Source organism: Bidens hawaiensis, unplaced genomic scaffold (genome assembly GCF_021521415.1).
Source record: "Bidens hawaiensis isolate Kalapana, Puna unplaced genomic scaffold, B.hawaiensis_p1.1 tig00003653_1, whole genome shotgun sequence".
NCBI classification, from domain to species: domain Eukaryota; kingdom Viridiplantae; phylum Streptophyta; class Magnoliopsida; order Asterales; family Asteraceae; genus Bidens; species Bidens hawaiensis.
In genome coordinates, this window is record NW_027491209.1 from 1,769,738 (window position 1) to 1,778,933 (window position 9,196).

Consider the following 9,196-nt stretch of genomic DNA (forward strand, 5'->3'; position numbering starts at 1 on the left):
CATGAATTTAGGTTGTAAAATGCTACACATGAAGAAAAAAAACAAACTGAAGTTGGTTTTCTTCAACTAGCAGCTGTAACAAATTAAAGTTCAAGCTCAATGTAATAATTCATGTTATTTGACACTCAGTTTTCTATTATGACAAATTCATGTGCTCATTTTTTTTAAAATTTTGGGATTTTTGTTTGTAAGGTGCTCAAGACAAGAAAAAAGCTCATCATGTTAACCGATTTAGGTTTATTAGCAAAATGTTTCTTGGAGGCGATTCGGTCATCATTGCTCTTACAAACCCCAAAAGCAAGGTATTATTTTTTGTTTTTTTTTTTTTTTGCTCTAAGCGTTTATCATTTTCAATTTTGTTTGTCAAGACAATGCCATCATGCATTTTTTTACAAAATGTGTCTTGTATAGTTATTTGTGTGTTTGTGTCCCAGCATAATTTACATATATAGGCATCACGGATATAGACGTCTGAATCTGGTTATTTACTTATTTCAACTTTGAAGAAAGATTGGAACTATGTTTCAGTTTTGGAGGGAGATAAACTTACAGCCTTTAAAGCGTTTGAGATTAAACAGAAACCAAGTTGACCCATTAATTAGTAAACGGCTTGCGGCTTCCACCTTTTAACTGTATCATGTTTATCCAATTTGCATTCCGTTCAACTGCATAAACCTTTTATCATTCATACACTTTTTAAAAATTTCCGTAACATAATAGAACTTCATATTGTACTTCGGAACCGGTGCTCTTGAAGAATAACATGATCCATTCATGGGATATGAGGGTGTGCTCGGGTATTCGATGAAATGCTTAATTCTTTTATACATCATGGAAGATCCTTTAATTTTTTGGTGTCTTCATGATGATGAAAGAGCCATACAGTTACCAATCCATATTCTTTAGTTCCCTTTTCAACTTGAAATCTTGATGGAGCTTAATCTAAAATTAAAGAACCTGATTTTGTATTTTTGTATCATATTTCTCAGCTCTAAATTATTGCGGTTTGTGTGTTTTTTAAAACTTTTGTATTTGGTTTTTTGTTAACTTTTAGGTGCATGATGTTATGTGGTCATTTAGGTTGTAACATCCCGAAAATTCCAAAATAATATTAATTATATTACTTAATAATAGAGGGAAAGTTTACTCGGGTTATCAGGAAATAAATAAAAGAATAGAGGTTGGTATGGGTCGGGCTAGTGTCGGGTAATGGACGTGGGTCTTGGACGTGGATTAATTGAGATGGGTTAAATGAGAATGGGATTTCAGGGATATAAATACCCCCAAAATCCCAAAATATCTTCATTTTCACCAAACTCCCTAACACACACACACACACACACCACACACCTACCGCTGCCGGCCGGCCGAGCCAAGGGAAGAGTCGGGCATGTCTGAGAGAGAGAGATTAGTGTGTTAGCAAGTAAACGAGATCCAAACAAGCCCAAAAAGGTATGATTCTTGACCTTTAAGGTTTAAAGATCCAAGCTTTTTAGTGTATAAGCGACCGAAGATGGTCGGGAAGCGTAGTGGGTGATATTGAACCATAGCAAGGGTGTTAAAAACGCTCAAAATGCTGGAAAGAAACCGAACAGCGGCTGTCTGGGTAACTTCGCCTGCATCTGGGCAACTTCGCCTTCAACGCGATGAACTTCGCCTGCAAGCTAAGTTCGCCTGATAAACTTCGCCTGCAAGCTAAGTTCGCCTAATGGCAACTTCGCTGTAAAGTTAAGTTCGCCTAACTGGTAACTTCGCCTGAGGCCAAGTTCGCCTGATGACAACTTCGCCTGAAGCCAAGTTCGCCTGATGGCAACTTCGCTGTAAAGCTAAGTTCGCCTAGCTGGTAACTTCGCCTACAACTAAGTTCGCCTAAGGTTAACTTCGCCTAGAGCTAAGTTTGATTAGAAAATAAATTAAAAAGCGATAAGTTAAGTAAGCTACTACTAGGCCACCAGATTAGATCAGGCGAGTATTGATACGTGTAACTTGTACAGTCAGCCGAGCTCAGATAGAGAAGGGATTTACAGCTATCAGAAAAAGAAGCAGAATTCAGGTGAGTTTCTAGCCCCATTTATGTGTTACGTTTTCGGGGCTGTGTGCATACTCAATATGTTTGTTAATACACTTATCCTAAGAGATAAGTGTATGCCTTATATGGATAATGTGAAATATATGAATGATTGCTTGATGGTACGTGAATGATCTTCGGATATTGCACGTACTGTCAGGTTGTAGCGCTAAGAATAAGGTAAGTATGTTATGTATGTTTATGTGTATGAACATGATAGAGATAATAGAAGAAAGAAATGATAACGTATGGTTGTATGGTTACGAAGAGGGTATCGAGCCCTAGTAATACTCGAGGAATGTAGGGCGTAATGCTCTTTATAACGTAAGATATGAAAGTAAGATAATACAAAAGAAAGTGAGAAAGTATGAGCGAAAGGATATAATTTTATGTGTATGCCGTGTATGGTATATGTGATCGATACGATTGATTGCTTGACGGTACGTGAACGATCTTCGGATATTGCACGTATCGTCAAGGGAAGTGACTAGCTCCTTACATGGATATTAAATAATAAAGTATAGTGTTCCTTTTATGGAAGGTATAGTGTTCCTTTTATGGATAGTAAAGTGTTCCTTCTATGGATAGTATAGTGTTCCTCCTATGGAAATTATATATGGTAGGGTAATGGTAATGGTTCTTTTAATGAATATTACGTGACGATCCTCCTATGGATATTTATACAAGGTTAAGGTAGTAATATGTGTCTTCGGATACGGGAAGTAATATATGGGAATAAATTGTATGATACCTGATTAACTAGAACTCACTCGGCGTAGCTGACTTTTAGTATGCACGCAGGTGAGCCGATTACAGAGCTAGCAAGAGGATGACGCATGGCATGGATTGAACGGATGGCATCTGAAGAAAGAAGTAAAGATGTTTTGAATATAAAGTTTTGTGTTATGGTATCAAAGAAAAGATTTAATGTTTTGTAACAAATGATTGATGTTTTATATTCCGCGAAAAGTTTTAATAAACTCTGATTTGAAGGACTGTGTTTATGAGTAAATCCGACGCTAAAGTAGGGCTACCGGGTTCGGGGCCTTACAAGTTGGTATCAGAGCATAAGTTCGAGAGATTTAAGCATCCTACATGCTTAGACTCGAACAGAGAATGGGATTTAAGTAAGAAAAGAAAGAAGATGCTAGTTCAAGAATGCCATGTGTCGCTCAAGCAAAAATCAGTAAAGGTAAGGTGTATGATTAAATGATATATTTTAATGAGAAAGAAAAGATACGTGAACGATAAGGATAGAAGTAATTGATTGTTTGATTTGACTAACTGCTTAAGTAGAACCAGCACAAATAGACTCATAAAGGGAAGCGAATAGGACACGGAAAGCAACGTGATCAGCTAGTCACAGCTGGCCACTGTTACTACCTGTTAGCCTTGCTATCCTTGTACTAAATAGTTCCTTGAGTGATGATGTTTGTGTTGTCCCTTTAAGAATACTGATGGCTGGAGCTGGAGAAGTTGTGGGAACTGGGGGTCGCACTGGACGTCGTGGCAGGCCTCGTCTTGTCCGGCAACCCTCGGTAGAAGAAGTTTCCCACACCGAAGATGAAGGGAGCGCCGCTGGAGGAGACCAGAACAACAACGAAGAAGTTCAACTTAGCCCTGCGGTTCAAGCAGCCATTGTTCAAGCTGTAGTTGCTGCTGTGAAGAACCTGAATCCCGAAGGATCTGCTGGAAACCGTGAACGAACCGTTGAAGGGGCAGGTGGTAATAATAAAAAGGATGACGAGAGGGAAAGGGGTGACTCGAGTGAGGTAAAGTCGGTGAAAGATGATGATAGGAAGAGGGGCCGAGGCGGTTGCAACTATAAGTCCTTCAAAGGTTGTGACCCGCCTAAGCTGACTGGTTTAGGAGACGCAATCGCTACTCTTCAGTGGATAACCGCCATGGATAAGGTTATCCGCATTAGCGAGTGCCGTCCTGACCAAGCTGTCGGTTATGCCACTCAATCTTTTGAAGATGAGGCTATGTACTGGTGGGAGAGTGTGGAGCAGAGGAAGACCCGTGAAGAGATCAAGGCGATGAGTTGGAATGACCTAAAGGACATGGTGATGAAGAGGTTCTGCGCTGATACAGAAGTTGAACGAGTGGAGATGAAGTTTCTGAATTTGAAAGCGGGAGGGATGACACAACGGGAGTATACTACTGAATTCAACCGCATGTCTAGGTTGGTACCTGACATGGTGAACACCGAAGCTAAAAGGATCAAGTGTTACGTAAGGGGACTTCCATGGAATGTTCGCACTTTGGTTAAGTCTAGTAAGCCCGCAACATTTGACTCGGCCGTGGAATTGGCCGAGATGATTTATGAGGACCTTGCCAACTGTGAAGGGGAGAAGATGGAACCGAAGAAAAAGAACCCAACCCCAGAACCAGAGGAAGCCAATGAGGTGGATCCACGCAAAAAGAAGGCAAGGCAAGAGGGGTTCACTGCTTGTGAAAAATGTGGGAAGAGACACCCCGGAGAGTGCAGAAAGGGATTAGGTGTTTGCTACAGGTGTGGAAGAGTAGGACATTCCTCTTGGGAATGTAATGATTACCATAGGTGTCACAGCTGTGGAGGACGTGGGCACCTGGGCACCTAGCAAGGGATTGCAAGAAGCCATAGGGAGGACATGAAGGAGAGAAGAGTGCTTGAGGTTTAACAGATTCCTCCGTATGCTTAGAGAAGCCATTCAAGAAGGCTAGATGCTAGCCATAAGTATTAAATCTATGTGTAACTTATTGATGACTCGATGCGTGTTGATTTATGTTGAAATTTAGACTGGTGTTTATTAATTATGGTACGAATTGTCTGAATGCATGTTAGTCATGATAAATTGACGTGTTGTGATAGAGTGTCGACTTAGGCTTTAGCACTAATATGATATAAGACAAAGCCTCTTAAAGATCGAAACGAGACTTGGTACATTGAGGGCCCCATGGACAAGCTACCTTAAATAGCTATTACACATGACCACCATTCGATGACTGCAAAGTCGGAAGTAAGAGGGGTAACTCAGAAAACGAAGGCGTTCAATAAAGCATGTAAATATAAGAAGTTTTCCTTTTATAGGGAATAAGTTAGGTTTCGGGGACGAAACCTCTTTAAGGAGGGAAGACTTGTAACATCCCGAAAATTCCAAAATAATATTAATTATATTACTTAATAATAGAGGGAAAGTTTACTCGGGTTATCAGGAAATAAATAAAAGAATAGAGGTTGGTATGGGTCGGGCTAGTGTCGGGTAATGGACGTGGGTCTTGGACGTGGATTAATTGAGATGAGTTAAATGAGAATGGGATTTCAGGGATATAAATACCCCCAAAGTCCCAAAATATCTTCATTTTCACCAAACTCCCTAACACACACACACACCACACACCTACCGCCGCCGGCCGGCCGAGCCAAGGGAAGAGTCGGGCAGGTCCGAGAGAGAGAGATTAGTGTGCTAGCAAGTAAACGAGATCCAAACAAGCCCAAAAAGGTATGATTCTTGACCTTTAAGGTTTAAAGATCCAAGCTTTTTAGTGTATAAGCGACCGAAGATGGTCGGGAAGCGTAGTGGGTGATATTGAACCATAGCAAGGGTGTTAAAAATGCTCAAAATGCTGGAAAGAAACCGAACAGCGGCTGTCTGGGTAACTTCGCCTGCATCTGGGCAACTTCGCCTTCAATGCGATGAACTTCGCCTGCAAGCTAAGTTCGCCTGATGAACTTCGCCTGCAAGCTAAATTCGCCTAATGGCAACTTCGCTGTAAAGTTAAGTTCGCCTAACTGGTAACTTCGCCTGAGGCCAAGTTCGCCTGATGACAACTTCGCCTGAAGCCAAGTTCGCCTGATGGCAACTTCGCTGTAAAGCTAAGTTCGCCTAGCTGGTAACTTCGCCTACAGCTAAGTTCGCCTAAGGTTAACTTCGCCTAGAGCTAAGTTTGATTAGAAAATAAATTAAAAAGCGATAAGTTAAGTAAGCTACTACTAGGCCACCAGATTAGATCAGGCGAGTATTGATACGTGTAACTTGTACAGTCAGCCGAGCTCAGATAGAGAAGGGATTTACAGCTATCAGAAAAAGAAGCAGAATTCAGGTGAGTTTCTAGCCCCATTTATGTGTTACGTTTTCGGGGCTGTGTGCATACTCAATATGTTTGTTAATACACTTATCCTAAGAGATAAGTGTATGCCTTATATGGATAATGTGAAATATATGAATGATTGCTTGATGGTATGTGAACGATCTTCGGATATTGCACGTACTGTCAGGTTGTAGCGCTAAGAATAAGGTAAGTATGTTATGTATGTTTATGTGTATGAACATGATAGAGATAATAGAAGAAAGAAATGATAACGTATGGTTGTATGGTTACGAAGAGGGTATCGAGCCCTAGTAATACTCGAGGAATGTAGGGCGTAATGCTCTTTATAACGTAAGATATGAAAGTAAGATAATACAAAAGAAAGTGAGAAAGTATGAGCGAAAGGATATAATTTTATGTGTATGCCGTGTATGGTATATGTGATCGATACGATTGATTGCTTGACGGTACGTGAACGATCTTCGGATATTGCACGTATCGTCAAGGGAAGTGACTAGCTCCTTACATGGATATTAAATAATAAAGTATAGTGTTCCTTTTATAGAAGGTATAGTGTTCCTTTTATGGATAGTAAAGTGTTCCTTCTATGGATAGTATAGTGTTCCTCCTATGAAAATTATATATGGTAGGGTAATGGTAATGGTTCTTTTAATGAATATTATGTGACGATCCTCCTATGGATATTTATACAAGGTTAAGGTAGTAATATGTGTCTTCGGATACGGGAAGTAATATATGGAAATAAATTGTATGATACCTGATTAACTAGAACTCACTCAGCGTAGCTGACTTTTAGTATGCACGCAGGTGAGCCGATTACAGAGCTAGCAAGAGGATGACGCATGGCATGGATTGAACGGCTGGCATCTGAAGAAAGAAGTAAAGATGTTTTGAATATAAAGTTTTGTGTTATGGTATCAAAGAAAAGATTTAATGTTTTGTAACAAATGATTGATGTTTTATATTCCGCGAAAAGTTTTAATAAACTCTGATTTGAAGGACTGTGTTTATGAGTAAATCTGACGCTAAAGTAGGGCTACCGGGTTCGGGGCCTTACATAGGTGTATGCTAGTTTTTCGTTTGTTTGCTTTCTTTTAAAGAGTGTTGATTTTCATCAATATAGTTTATAACATTTGTGTACAGGCAAACGAAGGAGGGCTTGAATATCTATGGCTTGATATAATTTGACTTATTAGAACTTTGGGTACATGTTTACATCACCCCTAGATAAAGTAGATATGCCATCCATTCTCCAAATACAATATATTGTGTGTGTGCAGGTTAGATGCTAATCATGTTCCTCTTAATGCACTTTATCGAAGAAGATCGGCTTACATGGAGGTTGGTGATTTTGAGGAGGCAAGAGGAGATTTCGACAACGTAATGTTTAGGTTTGAATTAAGACAAATAGTGTTTGATGGATATCTATTTTATCATTTTTTCTTTAATTTTTTAAAATAGATGATAACCAAAGACGAGTCATCTAAAGCCATCGCAAAAGCAACTCTTCTTAAAATGAAGCGGACAAAGCAGGTTAGTTAATTAAATATTATTTGAAATAATTGCAATAACTGACTTTGCATACAGATTAGTAGACAATGATTATTGTTTATAACTAAGATACAATGCATTGCGAATTTCATGCTAGATCGGTGTTATTCATAATTTTGGATAAGTCGGGTTTTGCATTTAGGGACCTCGATTTAATATTAACCTTCGGGTCAACAGTGCAATATCAATACAAGTTAAGGTTGCAATTTTGACCCGAGTTAAGTTTTGTTTTGATCAATTTGCACATGATTTCATGAGTATTATCCTTTTTTTTTCTTTCTTTCAAGGTGTTTGATAAATTGTCTGATTTAAAATTTTGTTTTGCAGGGTAGATCAGATGGGCTGTTGTTATTTCTGATGATCTAGAGGTCATAAAAGTGTGTCTTGCAACTTTGCGAAAAGGTAACATATTCATTATCTTTTTTTTTTTGCAGGGTGTTTATTCCATACTGCAGATTTAATGTGTGGAGCATGAGTATTATGCAATCTCAAATCAATGGTTTGTTTGTGTTTCTTTTCTCAATCAACTTGCTTGATTTGTAGCAGTTGTTTTTTCAGATCAAATTGGATGCCAATTAAGAGTAAAATCTCAACGCACACCGACAATGAAGTTCGAAAATGAAGTAAAATCTTTTAGCATGTGTCGAAACGGGCTGGGTCCATTTTTAGTATGCGTCGAAACAAGGCAGCTCAATTTTTAGCATGTGTCGAAGCAGGCAGGGTCAATTTTCAGTATGCGTCAAAACGGGTCGGGTTGTATATTCTGAATATACGTTTCTGTCCCGTTTTTAGTTTTTTTATTAACTATTTTCTGTATTTAATATCAATTACAGTACTACGAATCTTTCAACAAAAGCTATCTAGAATTTTATGTGCGGTAAAAATACACCTGAGTCAACTCTCAACCTGTTTGGCCCATCTGTCACATTTTGATCTATTCCTATTTTATCTAAATATCTTTATTTGACCCATTTTGAATTTTATCTAAATATTTTTATGTTACTTGTTTGAGATTTAAAGTAACCAAAATTGGACTATTTATAAGTAAATTGTTTGAAATTGCAACATATATATTTTTGTTTTTTTATTTATTCGGTTAATAATCGTTTGGGGAGTATTTGTAATAGGTGTGATATTGGATTTAATGAAGTTGAAAGAATCGGCTTTGGGCAGATTGAAAGGAATCCACAATGTGGTATTTAGATTCTTAAATGGTTATAACTTTGTGAAATGAATGTACAAAAATGTAACAGCAGGCGGAGGTATACAGTATTGATGTTATGAATATCCAAACCCATTGTTGATTCAAGGTGCAAGAGCAGCACTGATACTTTAGCTACTGGTGTTCTTGCTGACATCACTGATCTTCAGGATCAATTTAGTGTCAAACGTTTACATATAAATGTTATGTATGCATTTGATTTGTGTCAATTTGTTTATCCAGTTTGTTATTATCGAACCTAAAGTCTACAATGTTGATTA